Source organism: Nyctibius grandis, chromosome 2, assembly GCF_013368605.1.
Source record: "Nyctibius grandis isolate bNycGra1 chromosome 2, bNycGra1.pri, whole genome shotgun sequence".
Taxonomy (NCBI): Eukaryota; Metazoa; Chordata; class Aves; order Nyctibiiformes; family Nyctibiidae; genus Nyctibius; species Nyctibius grandis.
In genome coordinates this window covers 50,657,434-50,678,202 of record NC_090659.1, presented here as the reverse complement: position 1 = coordinate 50,678,202, position 20,769 = coordinate 50,657,434, and positions in this window count along the sequence as shown.

Here is a 20,769-nt window from a genome sequence, read left to right as displayed (position 1 = left end):
TAGTTTTCCTTAAGCTTAAATAAGTGATCCATTGCTACAGGAAGTCAAGAGAGAGGGTAAACCTTTCCACTGTGAATCTTAAGTGCAATATCCTTGTTCATCTTCTTTTAATTGATGGCAAAGACAGTTCTTGTGTTGTACACCCTATCACTTTCCAGTTGGTGCCATGCTGAATGATTAGACCTTAAAATGGAAAAAGGAATTCAGGCCTACAAAGGCTGCACTGCTTCCTGAGATACTGTTGTCACTCTGATATTATTATCATTTAGAATAACAAAGCATGAGTAGAACAGTTGCTGTTTCCTTGCCGTTGCAGTCCCCTATATATTCTCTGTTTTATACCTGTGCTATCACATCATCTTAACAAGGAAGGAGCTAGCCATTTATACATTTATTAGTCATGCTTCTCAGCATCATGGTTTTATTGGAGTGAAAACCATGAACTGTTTCATGGTTGGCTTCATTCCCACCTTTGAAGAACTGGAGCTCATGGGAGCGTGACTCCAGAACCAATTATGAATGATAGCATTGCTGAATCTTCTAGTACTATTTGTTACTTTAGTACTATGATTTTTCTTCAGGATTCTCTAAATAAGGATAAAAGTGCATTTTTAAAAACATGTTGAATATGTTAGCTAAGAAGTTTTAGTATTCAGACCAGGCAGGGATAGCTGACCCTTGTGTCATTAATTGCTCGACATGGAGTCTGGTGTTAAAAATACATCTTCAAGGAAAGACCAGCTCTAAGCATTGCAATACGAATATATTTTTGAAAGATCTTAAAAGAGTTTTTTAGATTTTTAAAGAGACAATATCTTCTTCTGTGATTCATGAAAGTAATATTTCTTGAAAGACACAGTAAAACCATCCATCCAGTCATTACAAGGGACATACTAGTTGCAAGAGTTGGAAAACTGATAGCAAGTCTTGGAGCTCGCAGTGAATTATATATCCACATAGGTATAAACATATCAAGCTAACTCCTGTTACTGGACTGCAGGGTGAAAAAGGGAAAAAGAGGTGACATGTTTTGGTTATATGCTACTCAAAGTTGACCTTTATTCCCGTCACAGAAGGTAAGATCTGTAGCACTCTCTTCCCAGTCTTGGATCGATGGATGATGTTACACACGTGTGCCATCTTACACTCACTTTGAACTTCATGGGATTTCCTGAAGGAAAACTTACCCTCATTTGTTCCAAGTTGTTCCATTTTTAAAAAGTGTTTTATTCTGCCTTTATTTTATGGCACTGCACTGAGCAAATGTGATTCAGTTCCTTGTCATTGTTTTGCTGATGAAATACAAACCATCTTTCTACTGTCAGTGAATGGTTAACAGTTTTAAAAAGGACTTATCCCAGAAATAGCTATAGACAAAGACACAGGAATTGCTTTACTTAAGATGAAGTAGTTGCCTCATCCACCAGAAGCATGATATAATTAATAGACTGAATTTTTCATCTCTTATCACATTGATAGTGAACTTGAAATGTAATCTTCCTGCATTTTGATTTTTTTGTATTTCATTATAGAAATGATCACTCACTACTAATAAGAGGCAAGCTCTTACCATGTGTATTTCTAGTTATTGTGAGTTTATATTTCATTGTTTGAGTATGAAAGCACTTTTAAAAGATATTCTATTTTTTTTTAAGAATATCTGCCAGTTGTTTCTCACTTCTGTCCCAACTGTGTTAAGGATAAGTATTAGCCATACCTAGGTATGATTCTGGAGATAACTCCAGAGTTGGAAAGCCATGAGAACAGCCAGACATATTATAATGGCTGCGCTTGGACACCTGAGTGGGAGTGGAGGAAAAGAAAGGTTAACATCCCCATGTTGTTTCATTACATACAGATAGCCACAACTCACACTAACATATGCTTTTGCCTTTAGCTTAGTAGTCTTTTCCCATGCAGCTCTGTTACTCTGCATCACGTATCATGAAAGCTGTTAAAAAGCATATAGGCTGTTACAACAGGAATGTTTCCCCACCTAAGTACCATCTGCTCATGAGCACTGGAAGTTGAATCCACCAGTTGAACTGCTTGGAGGCAGCAGAAACAAGACACAGAAACATGGTCAGAGGGGTATGTTTCATGCTTCTGTTTCTTTCTGGTCCTTTGGTGAAACCATGAAATCCTCCTGGCCTAAGGAAAACAAGAGCCTGACTACTCTTGGTTGTTTTTTTTAAAAAAATATTGGTCTTCTTAGAAGTTGCTAAAGTCAAAGCAAATGTCTGAGTATCTGTTATTTCATTTTAAGAGAGAGACTACCCTGCCTCTTCACTGGAGAAAGCTTGAAGACATAAAGTGGGTATTTGATAGTGACAGAGAGATCAACAAGACTTTCCTGTACCTGTAAAATTCAAATAGAATGACCCTTAACGAGGTCCTAAAGTCTGAGATCATAAGCTCCCCTTCCCTTCCCTTCCCTTCCCTTCCCTTCCCTTCCCTTCCCTTCCCTTCCCTTCCCTTCCCTTCCCTTCCCTTCCCTTCCCTTCCCTTCCCTTCCCTTCCCTTCCCTTCCCTTCCCTTCCCTTCCCTTCCCTTCCCTTCCCTTCCCTTCCCTTCCCTTCCCTTCCCTTCCCTTCCCTTCCCTTCCCTTCCCTTCCCTTCCCTTCCCTTGTAAAGAGGTTATCAGATCTCAGATGCTGATACCAGCACAGCTCCTCGTGCCTGCTGTTTCTTCTGAAGTTAGGTCAAGAAGAAAATGGAGAGTGTTTTCCGACTCCTTTAGTACCTTCTGTGCTCATTGGCCCCATAGTTTAAGGGGAAAAAGCAGCTTGGATGTCAACAGCAGAAGAACTTCACTTTGAAGAAGAGAAGAAAGCCATCCCAGCCGTTCCCTTATGAAAGGAGGCTGCAGAAGAGAGGAGAGGGAGAAAATGAACTTGTTAGTGCAAGAGCCAGGCTTGACTCCGTGCCTTGCCGTTACCTACCTCGTTTCCCTTTATCCAGTCTGCTCAGACAGGGTTAACATTTCTAAGAGCAGTTGTTGCAGTGGGAGTAAGTCACTGTAAGACTGCAGCTCATTATCTAACCTCTCCATGTGGGAAGAATAAAATCCCTGTATTTCAGAGGGCTGTAGTGCTGAGTGTAGTACACTGAGAGGCAACACTGAGGTGCTCGTAGCTGTGAAGGTTGCAGAAGCACCATGCCTGTGCTGTGTCTATGCTAGCTGGGTGTGCTGGGAAGCTTTTCTTTCGGAACTTTCAAGGCTTGTTTTGCATTATTTATCAAGGTGATCTGGGAGAATGCAACCCCTTGGGAGCAATGAAGGTGTCATGGGCAGGACTCATGTAAAGCTACTATTAGGGAAAATACTCAAGGGACGAAGTATTCTTAGTATGGTGAACTATGGATAAGGAGAATCAGTGTGAGTACAGATAGTGCTCATGAATTTAAAAAAAAGCTTTGAGCTTTCACTTCAACCAGCCAGTCTCCTGAGTGCTTATCAGCAGTAGAGTAGCTCTGAAATTGAGGGTAGAGAGTGAGCCTGTTACAATCCCAGCATATATACTTCTATTCCTAGTTTCTGGACTTCAAACACGCCGAAGCAGATCATAAAATAAAACATAACCAAGCTGCATTGAAAGATGTAATTGGGATTCTGCAGATAGCACACCGCCTCATGTAAATCCTTAGAGGTTGCTCCCTTCAGAACGTAGCCTGGAGAGACTGGCCAGGGGTTTCTCTTCAGGAGCTGCTAATCATGACAGAGCAGTGGAGAAACATTTAGTCCCTATTTCACACCATGTTTCAGAAGTGCAGCATTTTACCCTTCCACTTCACTTTCCTCATGATGTTGCTTTGAGTTTTCTTCTTGTCCGTGATCAGAGGAAGATGTTTATTGCTCCTGTTTCTCTCTGGTCCTTTGGTGAAGTTAGTCTTACTCTAAGAAGGAGTAAATCCTGCCATTTCTTACTCTCTGTTCACCAGCTTACAGTGCTCAGTCTTTATAATGCTGCTAGAATCAAAGGAAACACCAGAATATCTCTTGTTGCAGTGTAAGAAAGAGAGTTGACCCTGCCTAGCTGGTGGGAAAGGCTTGAAAACGTGAAGAAGGTATAAATGGTAATGGCACAAAGAGCAGAAACACTCCGCAGGCTGTTTTTTGAACCTCATTTTTTTGGTGTTAACTTCAAGGTTTTGACTGCTTGGCAGTAGTGCTATTGCCAGTATGCTAAATTTGAATGCACAACCAAACACATGCATACGTACATGGTTCTTTGGGGCTCCTTCTTGGTGTAGGGCTATTCAGCAATCTTTCTGCTTGCTTTAAACTGCAGCTTTTGCCTAGTAGATGCATGGTGATGGCTTTGCAGCAAGAAAAGTTAGTCCTGCCTGTGCAAAACCATGTATTTACAGGTGCTTTCTTAACTGCTTTATTCAGTTGTCTTTTCCTTGTGAGTCCCTGTCAGATTTTCCCCTCTATCAGTGCATGATAGAGGCTTCCTGACACCCGCTGTGGCAGCTCCAGCTCTGTGGTCTAAAACAAGCAAGGCTGTGGCTCTGGCTGTCCCAGCTTTCCCTCTCAGTGCTGTGAGCTGGGTGTTTACTCTTCTGAGTAAACTGGTGATTCATATGGATGTGCTCAGCTATGTGGGAACAGTCACACAGAAGCAATATGAAAAACGAAGATTTTTTTTCCAAAGAATCTTTTGCAAGGTTTTACTTTGATTCCTTTGGAAATCCTTGATTTCCTTCTCCAAATCACAAACAAAAAGCCAGGTGGGTCTATTTTTTTTTTCCCCAGCTAAAAATTATAGTTTCATGTGCAATTTCAGGTGAAAAGCCCCCTGCCAAGTTAAGAAAATAGAAAATGAACTTTTAGAGTGGCCTCTATTTCAGTATTTCTTTCCTTCCCAGTCTCTCTCTTCCCCAGGGTCTCCAAGGTTTTCCTCTCCCCTCCATCTCTCTGTTTCTCCCAAGGTCCCTCACTTGCTTCCCATCTGCTTCTTGCCAGCTTTGAACATTTCACCCCACCTTGTGGTGTTTCCCTTGTTGCAGACCTTTCTCAGTAGCTTCTCTGAGGATGTTTCTCAGCTTTCTTGAAACATCTCTGGGTCTTTCTTTAGCTTGGGTTTTCATAAACAGACCAAGAAGGTAGGTTGTCCTATGTGATCATATCTTCAAGTCACACGAATTGGGGGCTACAGTGGGCAAAGTAATTCAGAACTACCTTCCCCAGAAAAATCTTATTGCTATTTGTGTTTTGTCTGTATCCTCTGTGAGACCAGAGGCTGCAACTCATGAGCAACACCCTACGCAATGAACCCAACCATCATGGGAAGGAGGTGGACAGCAGCACAGGGATAGGGCATCATTTGGGATATATTACCTATATACATATCTGGACAAAGCATATGTGTGCTGGGAACAGCTGTGTTCCTCCGGGGCTGACAGCAGCACGCTGCCGGAATCCTCCACCAGGTAGCCTGTGGGGGATTGCCTACTTCTTTGTCTTCGGTGTCAGGGAGCATCTGCCACTCACTTCAGCCCCCGGGGGCCAGAGGATGACATCCATCTTCATCTGGGGTGCTGAGCGCGAGCGTGCTCAGGTGTGGGAGGGAGCCGCAGGGTGGTAATCACCCATGTGGCACACGCACACAATCTGCCATCGCTTCTTCTTCTGCTCCCGTGATTTATGGTCTGGCGAACGGCTCCAGCTTCACGCCCTGAGTTTTGTAGGGCATTATTTGATTTTGCAGAGGGAAGTATATAACTTACTTGCTGAGTTATGCTCTTGGTAAGGCTTCCTCTTCTCTTTGAACAGCGTATTTGTTTCAGACGGCATTTCCTTGGGCAGCAGGAACAAGCAGAAGAGGGAAAGAAACATGATTCTTGGAAATAATTTAATAGAGTGATTTTAGCGGAGCTCTCAGGGAGGAGAGGCAGAGGTGCAGGCACTCCGGATTGGAAATCTCTACTGGGATTTTGATGGGAGGAGCTGAGCCTTGGGGTGGGAGGACAACGGAGTGGCGGGACCTCTGGAGAGGAAGGGCTGGACAATGGGGGCTCTGTGGTGTGAACAAGACAGCTCAGGCTGAGGGCAAATTCAGGCTTAGCTGCTGGTACCACGTGTGTTCCTGTTCAGGTGCACGGCATTTTCCTCTTCCTACGGTTGAAAGTGAGCGCTTCTTGCAATACCATATTTCTATGGCAAGAAGGAGCAGCCCAGTTTGGTAAGCAGCCCAGTTTTCCCACAGCAGGATGTGCTTAGGCTCAAGCCATAAGCAATTTTCTTTTTCAAAGTTAAGTATTTATTAGCGTGAGCTGATACGCTTGAATTACAATAGCTCTTGTATTATCAATAACACGGGAAAGCTGAGTCAGAAGAGTGAAGTGGTCTGTACAAGGCATACCTCTGGTGCCTAGTGCTGGAGAGACAGAGCTCTTGCAAAAATCACCTAACCACTGCCATGCAGTCAGGGGACCACTGAACATAATGAAGGTCCTATATGGTGTCTGCATCCTGCGTTTATGCGTTTTAACTTCATGATAATATTTTGGAGAGGTGTATGGCTAATGCCTCAAAGAAGCCAAGAAAGTGCAGAGTTTGCCACATCGCAGGCCCAGCGCTTTGCTCGAAGTTGCACATTGTATTTTTCCTAATGCAAAGCTTTTTTTGGGGAGGGGGAATTTTAAAGAGTGTGTAATATTGTGCCGTTTATAAGGACATCAGACGCGCTGCACTCTGGCTGAAGAGGCACCCCGGTGCCCTGAGTAACGCTGCCCTCGCTGCCAGTTACTGCCGGCAATTCTGCCAGGGGATTTCACTTCCAAATAAGCCCTATTGTAAATATCATATAATAAAAGAGGGGACATCAGAGGAGTGCTGGGTGGGAGAGAGATGAAGGACCAAAATGTTCAGTGCGACACACGGACAGCAGCTCCGATGGCTCAGCCTCTGCTTGCCACCATCCCTTGCCCCACACACTCGTGCACTTGAAAAAGCAATAAAAAATTAGTTACAATCCTAGTGAATGTTATCAATTGCTCATTGATACGATCAGACAAGTAATTATTGTATAGGCTTAATTGTGCCTATCCAGAATGAATGGTGTGCAGCTAACGAGCCCTGCGGGCGGTGGAAGAGCCCTGTCTGCCCCCTCTGGTGGGGTGCAGGGCTGCAGGGGTGCTGGGGTGCAGGGGTGCTGGGGTGCAGGGGTGCAGAGGTGCTGGGGTGCTGGGGTGCAGGGGTGCTGGGGTGCAGGGGCGCATGGGTACAGGGGTGCTGGGGTGCAGGGGCGCATGGGTGCAGGGATGCTGGGGTGCAGGGGTGCTGGGGTGCAGGGGCGCATGGGTGCAGGGGTGCAGGGATGCAAGGACGCAGGGGTGCAGTGATGCAGGGATGCAGGGACACAGGGACGCTGGGGTGCAGGGGTGCTGGGGTGCTGGGGTACTGGGGTACAGGGATGCAGGGACAGAGGGGTGCAGGGGTGCTGGGGTGCAGGGACACAGAGGTGCTGGAGCGCAGGGACGGAGGGGTGCAGGGATGCAGGGACACAGGGGTGCTGGGGTACAGGGACGCAGGGACATAGGTGTGCAGGGATGCTGGAGTGCAGGGACGCAGAGGTGCAGGGGTGCTGTGGTGCAGGGATGCTGTGGTGCAGGGATGCTGTGGTGCAGGGACGCAGGGGTGCTGGAGTGCTGTGGTGCTGGGCACCCCGGGAGCCCAGTGCGCCTCCCGGGGCCCTTCCCAGCAGATGTCACTGTTCACCCACCAAATGAAACCGCTCCCAGGCAGTGAAGGGCCCTTGGAAACAGCCACCGCAGGCTACTACTGACAAATGAAATACGCTGCCTCAGAAGAATATTTCCATTTGGGAATAAGAGTGAGAGTGGTTTATTTTTATGAAGGTGGCAGGGGAGGGAAATTTGCTGTAAACCTGGAGGAGAGCATTACTGACCCCGCATCGCCGTATTGGGCACACAGCTTTAGGGTGGGCAATGGGGATGATGGAGGGTGGAGGAGGCAAGCTTTAGCTGGTCCCACTAACGTTCCTGCACTGTTTAGGAGCATTTAATCATGACTAATAATTTAGTGATTTAATCATGACATAATTTTGTGGGATTCAATCATGACTAGCCCTGCCCACGCTTTATTTATTCAATATATAGGTCTGTATGATGCTTATAGAGATACAAAATTCATATTAAATATCGGAGCTGAACATTTTTCCCCTCAGTACATAAATTAGCTGTGGGCAATTTGAAACTGGGCAATTTCTACTAGAAGCAAGTTACATCCTTATTCTCTTTTAGAGATTTTTCAGGGATACTTTTGAGTCTGGAGAAAGGCTATAGGAGAGCTTTGTTTTCCATGTGGTATGGCAGAGCTGCTGCTCTTAGTGAGAGCTGTGCCTGGCACACAACCTAAGTTTCACTGCAGAGATATGCAGATACTACGATAAAGAAGCTCAGACACCAGAGTGACAAGCAAGCAGAAATGCTGCACTGCACACAAGAGACGATGGGCAGCCGGAGATTTTGCTGGCCTAATGACAGGGATGTAAATGGGATAATGTGCGTGTTCAACGTGGGACATCAGAAATGTCCATAATTGTACAGTTGCAAATTTCATCCTTGGTGATTTTGCGTTTTAAACCAGGTGAGAGAGCATGCATGAAGAGAAAAGTAATCATCTTACTGCTGGGATATCATTAGCCTGTAAAGTGCTGATACTGGCAGGGGCACACAGCGCAGTGTGGGGAAGAGCAAAGCTGCCTGCCACCCTGCTTATCTCAGCCCCCCCCGGTGTGCAGAGCACTCCTGACGTTACAAAATGCCCTGAAGAAGGGCTTCTGCACCTGAAAATGTGTTCATTTTTTTCCATTCCAAAATCTTGGCTTTTCCTGCCAGCCTAACCTCGCTCGTCTGCTCACCCCACTGACACACTTGTGCTTCCATAACCACAGCAGGCTCTGGCCGAAAAGTTTAGACTGTTTCCCCTGTTGTCCTATGGGAAATGTGTTGCTGAATCTGCCCTCTCAATCCGATTGAGTTCCCAGATTGAATTATTCATAGACATTTAGCCTTGTGTCAGCATTGTCTTTCGGGGTGAGAAGCTCTTCTGCCCTCCAGCAGGCGTTTCTAGGAAAGTGATCACATCCCCCCTCTGCCTTTCCTCTGCAGGATGAACAACCTGGGCTCTCTGGGTCTCTGCTTGTTGGGCTGGCTCCCCATCGCTGGCCCTTCTGGCAGCCCCGCATGGGATCTGGGCTCTTCATGTTCCTCCTTGTGAAGAGGGGTGAGCAGAAGTGGGGTGCTGTGCTGGATGAGGCTCACTGCTGCCCTGTACATTAGTTTTACCAAGCATTTTTTTAATTCCCTTAAGAAGCTCATGATGGGAAAGTTTGAGCCATCGCTGTTGTCCGAAAGCAAATGCCTATATTCAGACTGAAGACCATTGCTAAGGTACTCCCCGAGATTGCCCCAAACCTGGTTTCCTTGAGGAACCTCACCGGTGATTTCCTGCTAGCCTGGGTGCGCTCCTTACAGAGCCACTTCAGTCTGCCCTCCAAATCGTGCTTCATGTACTTGACATGTCCTGAAAGTAAACTCAACTATTTCCTACGTTATGAAATAGCAATGAGGGGTGACTCTGTGTGGAAGATGAGATGTGCAAAACATAGCATGGGTGGGCTGAACCCATTGCTGTTTTTTCCGTTGTTCATGTAGCCTCAATATAAAAACAACTAGTTTAAGAAAAAGAGTCATTGGGTACCCAAACCCTGCAGAGCTCATGTTCGTCTGTGGGTCTGGGTTCCTGCCACGGGCTCTGACCTTCCCTCTAACTCATAGAGGGTTTTTCTCTTAACTTTGGTGGGAGCAGGAAGAGTTTGTTAGCGAAAATATTCGAGGCAGATCATTTTGGGGAAGAGATGGCTGTGAGATACTGCTGAAGGAGCCAAAGTGGGGCGGGAGGCTGAGGTGGCAACAGGAGGAGCCGGGGGATGTGCTGGGTGGGCTCAGGGTCTCGGGTGACTCCCCTTCTGCACGTGCCTCTCCAGATAGTGGGACCACTGCCACTGCCAGCTGCGTATGGGAGCAAAAAGCCCAAGTCAGGGTACCCGTCAGTGTCCCGAGTGAGCCACTTCAAAGCTCTTCTTCTCAGAAAGTGGCTGGGTATTTTCCTAAGGCTCTAGAGTGATAAGGCAGTCCCTTATCGCCTGAGTCTTTACCTGCCTGCAATCAGATTGCTGCACTTGCCGGCTCTCAGCTCAGCCCAGAGCCATTATAAATTGCCCCTCATCAAACATAAAATGCTTGTCTGGCAGTTAGAGAAGATGTATTCTCTTCCACGGGTTTTGCTGTGACTAAGATACACCACAGCGAATAGATCAGCCCCTGGAGAGCACCTTGTTTGTGAGAGGAATTTATCAGTGTTGGGGGTGTAAATTAGGCACGGTGCAGACCTGGAGTAAGAGAAAAGGGGAAGCTGAACATCTGCACATCACGCTGGTGCGGTGGCGTGCTCCTCTGGCAGCGCTGGGAAGAGTTCAGCTCCTCAAAGAGGCCATACTGTGATTTGCTATTGAACACAAACGCGGGCATTAGCAATGTCATCAGATTGGGTCTAAATATCATCAGACTAAAGGCATAGCATGGGCTTCAGCTCCAAAGTTTAGTGATCTGTAGTTAGACGAGAACATGTTGACACCCGGCTGTGAACCAGGTGTCCAAGCCCTCTTCTACTCAATGGAGATCAAGGGCTTCCTTCAGGCCATCAGTACAAGTATCTGAGATACCTTCACTGGCAGATATGACACCACTGGGACACCCAGGTCCTTCTGGAGTAGCAACTGAAGGCATCTCAAGTGACCCTGGCTGGCAGTGGCACTAACTCCACCTCCAACTCACATTTAGGCCCCTGGAAGGAGGAATCTCACCCACACTGTAATCAAAATACAGTGAAACGAGGCCACTGCTGCCTCTTAAATAACCCCTGTCTGGATACCTACTTGATTAAAGCAAGCAGTGGTGGGTTGAACCGTTCAGAAGTGCTGCAGGCTCTGTTAGTGGGTTAGGCTGGAAGTGGTCTGTCAGCACATGCCCGTGACTCCTGTGCATTCTCATGCCTTTCCCTCAAAATAACCCAAGGGAAAGGATTTGGGACTAGGAAATCAGTGTAAAAAAATGTATCATCTAAGCTGTTATGATGGAAAGCTTGTGCTTTGCTAAAGAAATTATTCTGTTTCATGAAAAATGCCACCTTCTTACAGCAAAATGCAGATTTTTGTTGTCCAAAGGCAGGTTCTAGAAAAAGGCCACACAGCCAGGGTGCGAGGACTTCTTCATGCAGGGCACTGTGTTGCCTTGTGGGATGGATCATCTTAGCTGGCTGCTCACACCATAGCAGAAGCAGAAACAAGAGGCACTTGGATCAGCGCTGTCGTGAAACACAGCAATACTCACAGCCAAGCTTTCAGAGAAAATCTCATGTTTTGTCTGGAAGTCGAACATTTCCATGGAAATACCCATAAACCCTTTTCATTTCTTTACATTTTGATTGAGATAAGAATGTGTTTTCTGGCCAGCCTGAGGGAGCACCATCCTGGGAGAGGCAGGACTCCAGCTCAGGGGTGTTCAGCAAAGAGCAGAAAGCAGGAGTGATGGTGTGTTTCAGGTGGCAGCAGTCATCAGCATCCAACCTGGAGTTACAGAGGGGGCTTACGAACACCAGGTGATGGGGGAAGCCCAGAGATTGTCCTTGCAGGAGACGCAAGACAGCATCAGTTAATGGGTGGCTCTGAGCAGAGCTAAAATGAACTTACAGGGGTGAAAGTAGCCTTTGAGAGGCTTGGGAAAGTGCATGATAGGGTTCATGAAGCAGCTTTCTGCAAGAATATGCACAATATTTTTTAAAGCTATAGGTGTGAAAGAGACTGAGAAAATCAAGACAAATCTACCAAATGAAAGCAAAATGGCCGAAGTCATCTTGCCATTCCTCTGTGGGATCATTAATAGGATTTCTCTCCTTATCTCTACCACCTGTCTTGATGAAATAGCTGCAAAATACAGCTGAGACCACTAACGCCTCAGTCCAGTGGAAATTGCCCAGTGTGTTCAGAAGTTGCTGAGAAAAAATGGACATACAGGCATATCATGTGATTGTGTTGGGCTTAGTTCCTTCAGTGCACAGACTAGTAGCCAACCTGTAACGTTCACGTGAATAGATGGCCTCTGCTGTGCCTTCCACTGGAGTAAGTCCTGCCTTGTGGATGCCGGGAAGTCAAACCAGGGCACAATCTCTTGAGGTGATAGTTTAAAAGTCTTTTTTACAAAGGGTGTCAAGAGGCAGAGAAAGGTCATACATTTTTCAGGGGCAGACTGAGGGAATTAATATCCCTTGCTCTCCTGCTGTGACTGCTGCATCACAATATGAGAAATATTTTGGGGTGTGATACTCAGTTTTACAAACATGTGAACCCAGAAGTAGACCAAAATAATAAAAAATGGAAGCTTACCGAAAATGCTTAAAAGTTCACAGTGTTGCTAGCAAAAATTTGCTTTTTAAAATTTTCTTAATAGTGACACAAACATCTTGCCCAGCATTTAATGCCTGCAGATAGTAACAGCTGCATAATCTCAGTGATGATGCAAACAGCATTCTAATGAAGCAAACTCAATTTAACTTTCCCCCATCCTTTCCCCCAGCTAGAAACTCGGTGCTAATAAAAAAGCCTATCTGTGTTTATGTTAAAAAGGAGAAATGTTGGCAACACCATTTAAACCAAATGAAGAAAACAGAACTGAAGATACAAGCTCCACTAACTTAATGGCCTTATACCCTTCCTTGGCACTATTGAAGGACCGTGCAGTTAAAACACGGGCTGGCTTACTAAAAATGTAGGATTTATTAGTTTTTTCCATCCGGGGGTATCCACACTCACACAGTTCTTCACCACTCCATGCGAAGAATTTGATTTTGAACCACAAAAGCTGGTTAATTCAATGCATGGCAGTACAAAAAGTAGGTATTTGATGCTTTCAAAACTGCAATAACATGAAATTTGCCTGGAATCCACCTTCTTCCACGTACAAGGGCAAACTTTATTTTTCACTCTAGGCTCTGGAATGTAATATCTGTAGCAGGATACATACATGTCCCAGGTAAGAAGTTTCCTGTCAGAAAACCTAGGCTTAGACTAATGCTTATGGGACTATTAAAGCAAAAGGCTAAGCTGTTCTAGGTAACTCTTCTTCCAGAAAATGCTTTCTGATGTTCCTGTTAATGAGGGACATAGGAAGTACCAGACCTGAGAAAAAAAACATAAGATAGAAAAGCTTAATATTTCAAATTAGTTTCTAAACTTCTTAAGTAGCCCATATAGCAAAGGTGTTAATGAAATGACTTCTCTAGCTTGGGTACACTCTAGCAGATCTCAGTGAACTTTAAGAAACTGGAAATTCAGTTGTGTATGTTCCAAACCAGACAAAGCTGCCCTGTATCTCTTTAAAGAGTAAAAATTACTGTCTTGCTTGATAGGTTTTGCCTGGCTTTGTTTTCATTTGCTTTGTTTTCTTTTGTTCACATAAGTGTAAGATTTCTCCTTTGCTTAGGACAGACTCTAAGCTCTTTGTATGGGTCCGTCTGATCCCATCCCTCCAAACCACTTTGTGCTTTGTCCTCCAGATTCTTTTACAATTGAGCAGAGTGGATGTTACATGCTGTGGGCTAGATTCTGTCCTTTTTCTCAGTTGGAGGTAGTCATAATTCAAGTTTTGGTGACAGGGTGTTGCCTTAGCAATGCAGGGTCGCAATATGGACTTCCAGTATTTGTTGTTTCCCATTTAGAGCTCTTACCAGTAAAAAAACCTTCCTCATAGGTCCTTGTTGTCAGACACCCTCTAAATCTATGTGATGATATTTTCATTTGCTTTTTATTTACTAGTTAAAAATGCCACCTTCTGTGATTTATGTCTTGCAGTGTTCACCAGCAGCCTTTAAATATATCATAGCAAAGATTTATTAACATTTTCAACAATTCCCTATTGGAAGCAGGTTTTGTGTGAAAAATTTGGAATTACACCGATCTCTGTCACATCAGGCAACAGCCTCTCAGTAATAAATTTTGCACCCAGACATATTTACTGCTTCTTTAGTTTGTAAATGAATATCATGCTTCTTAATGGGGCAGTGTTAATAATAATAATTAAAAAAATAGACATAAACAGCTTTCCAGAATATGACTAAATAGGACTGAATGCTTTGTTCCAGTATCCAGGACTTTGTCAGCTACTACCAGGCAGTGAATGAACATTTATTCAGCTTTGAGAGGGCCACAAAAGATAAACAATTAAGATGACTTTTAATGATTGGCTTCCAGTGTGCGAATGTCATAGCAATGTAGTGTGTCCTCAGTGCAGTGCCCTCAATTTGAGCTGCTGCTTTTCCTCTGTCCATCCACGTGTAATTTCATTGCTCGTTGCAGAGTCCCATATTAGCCAAGTTCAAAGGAGAGTAGCTATAATTTAAGACTCTTATGCTTTCATTTGTTAGTCATCAAGGTGAAATTAAGCATGAGAAAAAAAATTGCTCAGAGGACTGGCTGCAACTCATCACGCCTTAAAATTAGGTACCAGAGTGAGACAGACTCCATGGGCATTGCTGCAGCCCTGCTAGGCCGATCCTGTCATCAATGGAGGGTGATGGCAAACCCAAAAGGGAAACCAGCCAACCTAAGGTCTGAATGGCTTTCAGAAGTGCCTCTGTGGTGCCTACAGTGGGACCTGGGCATGCTGTGTTTTCAGCATGACTGTGCTGAGTGAGGTGAAACCATGCCTTGCTCGCCGTGGTTTTTCAGGCCCGTTCCCTGTTCAGCCTTTTCCCCTTATTGTTGGTACTCCACCTGCCTTCAACTAGGCTTTGCTGTTTAGAAAATAGTGCCAGTCTTTGCTAAGTTTATACTAAGACTAAAGTCTTCAGTGCTTACTACATCTCAGAGGAGACTGTTTTTTCCTCCCTTTCCAGGGAAAGGTTCTGGATTTTGTCCCATCTGTGGCTTCCCAGTGCAAAATCACATCTGAGCACACAGAGCAGAGGTAGTGCTCCCGAGGTCTTGTCCAGCAAGCTGGCTATGACCAAAGCAGAGCATCCGATTGCCTTTACAGCGCATCCAGCTCTGCAGGTACTCATGCTTCCAGAGCACAAAAATGAATTGGTGAGAGTCTGGGGAGTTTAAGCCTTTCCATATAATTTCTCCAATTGGTCATCCTTTCCAAATGGGAAGTATCACCAGATCATAACTGTTGTTGGATAAAGAAATGACAGGAAAACAATCCAACTATATTTTTGAGTGTACTACATGAGCCAGAAAGAACCATTATCCTGCAGACAAATAAAAGATCTTCTTCAATTTCCATGTGTCCGTGACAGAGGATCTGTAAATCTCAGCTATGGATCTTGTTCTTCTTAATTGCCTAAATTGCAAGGGAATTAATTGGTGCCGGAAGAGTAGCCACCTGTGAAGTTGGATTAGTTGTAGGATTATGGTTGTCTGCAGTAGACTTGTTTATAGAATAGGCAGGCTTTGGTGTTGGTTTTGTTTTTTTTTTCTTTTCCTTTTCTTTTGCAATATAGCTGATTAGACTATTTCAACTCTTACTGGGTCTGACTGGGATGAAGTTAGCTTTCTTCATGACAGCCTGTATAGTGCTGGGCTTTGCATTTGTGGCTAAAGCAGTACTGGTAAGACACCAGTGTCTGGGCTAATGCTGAGCAGTGCCTGCACAGCATCAAGACTGTCTCTCCAACCCTCTCACCCAAAAAAGGCCAGTAGGCTGGGAGCGGGCAAGAGGCCAGGAGGGAAGACCACCAGGACAGCTGACCAAAGCGCTATTCCATATCATATGACATTGAACTCAGCAATAAAAGCTGAGGGGAAGGGGGAGAATGGGGGGACATCGTGGTTATGATGTTTGTCTTCCCAAGCAATTGCTACGCATACTGAGACCCTGCTTCCCAGGGAGTGGCTGGACACCTGCCTGCTAATGGGAAGTAATGAATAAATTCCTCTTTTTGTTTTGCTTCTGCATGCAGCTTTTGCTTTTCTTATTAAACTGTCTTTATCTCAACCCACGAGCTTTTCCATCTTATTTTCTCCTCCTGTGCTGCTGAGGAGGGGGAGTGAGAGAGTGGCTGGGTGGGTGTCTGGCAGCCAGCCAAGATGAACCCACCACATCTTGTCAGCACAGCATTGTGCCAACGACTTCAAAAGCATCCAGCCTTTGTGTGACTTTGTGATTGGATGTTTGAGATTTTAACCACTGTATTGCCTGTGATGAATTGAAAGGTTAAGTTTTATTGTAAACTCTTCTGGGCCTCAGTAGGAGCCATGATGACAGTGAGAGTAGGATGGGCCTTAAATGGGATAGGGAAGAGAAAGCAAAAATGAAGGCAAATGCTGCTTGTGATTAAAAACAACAGGGAATCAGTTCAGAAGAACTTTTTCGCCTTTAAACCAATATGCTAGTTACTCTGTATCTCCATCTGTGCCAGACCCCCAGCTGAAGCTGCACAGCTCAAGGGCTGTTGGCATGCCCAGCTGCCCACGCCAGCATTTGGACAGCTGGTAGTCGTCACTGTGTCAGCACTATCCTCAGACCAAAATATATACTCCTTACACAAGAACCAGAAAGCAGAGGAGAGCCTCCAGGGGAGGGCTGGGGGAACAGAGCCTCGAGCTGGGGTTTTTAATGACATGGTCTATGAATAGCCCGAGAAACAAGATCATTAAACCTATTCTTGTAGGGATTTGCTGTTACATGTTTTTCCTTTCTCAGTTTTCACAGAACCTCAGTGACTCACCTGAAAATTTTCCTCCTCCAACAGTACTCGTGTTTGACATCAGAAAGCTGGTCTTTTCCTTGTCCCTTTCCAGGACAAGGCCAGAGGTTGCTGAAATTGGGTGGGTGAACCTGTGCCTGTCAGCTTTTCCTGTTGGGCATTTCAGATGTTAGGACAAGGAACACTCAATAACGCTTAGCGTACTATTAGACACCATTATTTTATGTTACTTGTACAGACAGCAAGTTGTCCTTATTCATTGATCAGATTAGTAAGGCTATTTAGGCATCTAAAGATACCACCAGGTGCCTTTTGGGATTTATTAACATTCCTAGACAGGGTGAGAGCAGAGGGGCCTGGCAGCCAGACCACCGCTGCAAGGGGCTGTACTGCAGGAGCTGGTCCTGCAGGAGGGCCTTGCTCTGGGGGAACCAGAGGTGCTGGCAACCATCGCTGCTTGGCCGAGACCAGTGCCCGAGCGGCAGGTGAGGTTGTTCAGCACCACAGGCAAAAGCCACATGTCCAGGTGCTTGGCTTAGCTGAGGGCAGGGCTGGCTGATGGCTGTGTCCTCACAGTGGGGACCTGTGCTTCACTGTGTCCTTATTTGAGTGCCCTAAGGTTGGGGGTCCTGACTGCCTCAAACACACACCGTAAACCTAGTCCGGCTCTGCAGCCTAGGGCAAGGGATTCAGTCTAAGGCAAGGGATTCAGTCTAAGGCAAGGGACTTCTGCTCCCTTTATTTTAATGAATTTTATGCATTTTAAGCAATGACTGTATGAAAAAAACATATAGTTCTGGAGCAGATATATATATATATTTCTGGAGCAGGCTTATGACTTGCATGTCCAAGATAAGCATCTAGCTCCTAGAAGACAAAGTCAAACTCTCTCCTGTCCTCTCTCTTCCTGACAAGTCTCTGCTACGCAAAGCAGAGGGTGTGGAGAGGAGACCCTTCTTCTGCACCACTGCCCCAGAGGGACCCTCCCAGGGGGATTAGGAGGTGAGAGGTGGGCTGGTTTTCCAAAGGAGGGAAAAAAACATGGGAGTTCATCCCTTAGGGGGCTACTAATGTAACTCAATAAATTAGCAACATTTGTACACCTTTTAAAGCTATCCAAGTTTTGCATTCATTCAGCTACAAAAACTTCTTCAAATGTAAAAACTGTGGACATAAAAAGAAGAAAGAAAATTGGAACAAATTCTCAGACTTATGAAGTACAAATTTAATTTTTACAAAATTCAACCAGTGAGAAAAAGTCATATAAAAGTATAAAGCTACAGAAGTTATAGGTCTGATTAGCTATTCATATACTTTCACCTTCATTAAGCTGACCTTGGATGGTACATTCTAGCTGCTATCTCAGAAGTACTACCCTTGGGGGAGTATTTTTTTTCTGCATAAAAGTACCAGTTTTTAGTGGGTTTTATACTTCTGTTCCACCATTCCACTGACAGAAGTTTGCACAGTCAGCACTTTCCTTTATCTTACTTTGTGTGTTTTTCTTCCTCAATATATGGCAAATAAATGTGGTTTTTAATTTCTTGTAATTGTACATAAATAAATTGCCCAGGTAACTGTTCCAGTACTTCAATGCTTCATTAATTTAACATGCACGAGGTTCTGTGATTTTCAGGCTTTTAAAATTATTAAAAATAAATATCTGTGTTTTCTTCCTGGGGTTTATTAACCACATAGTTCTGTGTTTTCTACAGAAAACTTCCTATGTATCAGATGATACATGAAGTGTCACATAAGTAGAAGGTGTGATTTACAGCAATTCAGTTACTGCCATAGTCATAATGAAGTACTGTCAGACTTAGTGGTAAACCTGGATTCTACAGCCTCCAAAGCCTGCTCAGGTCCGTATCTTGCTTGCTTAAGCTGAGAAAAAAGAACTTCTATATTGACTGTAATTTCTTATTTTGATGGAGATTTTCATCATTTCCTTTGGACTCTGCAGTTTTACCCATCTTGGTGTCTGATGAATCTGACTCTGCTAAACTGCAGAGGTTATAATCCTGTAGAACAATGTGGCCTCAGCAAAAGCTCAGTAGTGAAAGCTGGGAGACCTGGATGTTTCAGAAACAAAATGGAATTTTACTGTGTATGCTAAAAATAATGTAAGTGCATTGCCTGGGACAAGGACTCCTGGATAAGCTGAAGCAGCAAAGCAGAAATCTTCATTTGGTGATCGGAGACATCGAAGTGTTTGCAGGGAAAATTCTGGTGAGAGTAGTTTCTAGCCGTGATTTTTCTGGCCCCAGAGCTCCCTGATGCTTTTCTGAAGTTTAATGATCTTCCACTGAGATTCCCACAGGCAGAGCATCCCACGGGATGGCCTTAAGCTTTCACGTATAATTCCTCACCTTACGTGGACCTGCTCTCTGTTTCTCAGCATCCCCTTCTCGTCACACACTCTTTCATTTTGTTCCCTTGGATTTCCCCAGCTTTCAACTCAGAGACCTCAGCATCATTTTGCCAGTTGGGCAAAGCCAATATGTGTCAACCCAACTCCGTGCTGGTTCCCTCCGGTAGAGCAAATTACTCCTGTTCACATTATATACTATTTGGCCCTGGGTTTTCTTTGGGCCCCACGGGGCACTCCTGGGGCTGTGCTTGTGTGGCTGTTCCAGCACCCTCCTCACCCCAGCTTACAGTGTCTGGGGAAGCAGAGGCCATGCTGAAGCCCACCAGAGTGATGGTTTTAGAGCATGAAACTGGTGCCTGTGTCACAGGCTCTGGGGAACAGCACAAGAGTTTGTGGGCACAAAGCCAGATGGGGTATGCAGGAGGGCTGGAGAGAGCTAATCCTGGGTTTGCCTTGTCCTTTCTGTCTTTTTTTTCAGCAACATTTGAGGTGCAGTATCCCTATGAGGTTACTGTGGCTTTGTTTCAGGAGAAAATAATCAGTTGACTCCAAAGGAAACCCTGGGAGCAAAACAATGTTTGTGCCTTTACCTCCTTCTCTGACACCGGTGAAACAAACTTATAATGATTTAATAAGCTGATATTCACTGAGTTTCATGTAACTGAACATCAGGAAACCAAATCTCCAACTCCAGTGAGCTGTGAACTGGACGCCAAATTACCAGTATGGAAACTGTAGTAATTGTAAATGCATTAGGGTGAGAGTTAACGTAACAGGTTAGACCCAGTGCCCTGTGCCTGCTCTTGCCAGTGGCCAGTAACTGATGCCAAGGGCAGATATAGAGGATATGTGTGGTATTACCTGGCATGCTTCTCCAGCTTCACTCTGTCTGTGGTTGAGGGATTTTCCTCAGTAAGTAGTTGCACACGGACTATCATGTTTAATAGCCTTCGGTGGCGTTTCATGAATTGATCTAATCCCCTTTTGAAATGACTGCTATTTCTGCACTTTGCATTATCCTGTGTCACAGAGTTCGGCGATACAATTATGTGCTGGGTGAAAAAGTTCTTCCTGTTCTTTGTTTTAAAACTGCTGCCAGACCAGGTCACTCTTCCCAGATAAATAGCAAGTAGGGAACAGACTTTCCTTATTCACTTTAGCAACAGCACATTGATTGTGGAGCTGGTGTTATATACCCCTTCAATCATATAGCTTCCAAAGCGAACTCTTAGTCTGTTTAGTAATTTCCTCATATGGAAGTCATACCATCCTGCTGTTCCCCCGGCAATGTTTCCAATTACATTATATTCCTTTTGAGATGGCATGACCAGAGTGGTGCTCAATATTCAATCAATATATGCTCTGGGGATTTATACAATGACATAATAGTATTTTCTGTTTTTTCCTCTATTCTTTCGCAAGTAATTCCCCAGACGCCTTTTTAACCGTTGTCGAGCACTGAGTTACCTCCAGAGAAGTAACACATGGTTTCAAGATTTCTTTCCTGACTGGTTATACCTTCTTCAGACTCCATCAGATATAGTTCAAGGTTATGTTTTTTCCCCATGTGCATTACTTTGCAGTTACTGACACTGAAATT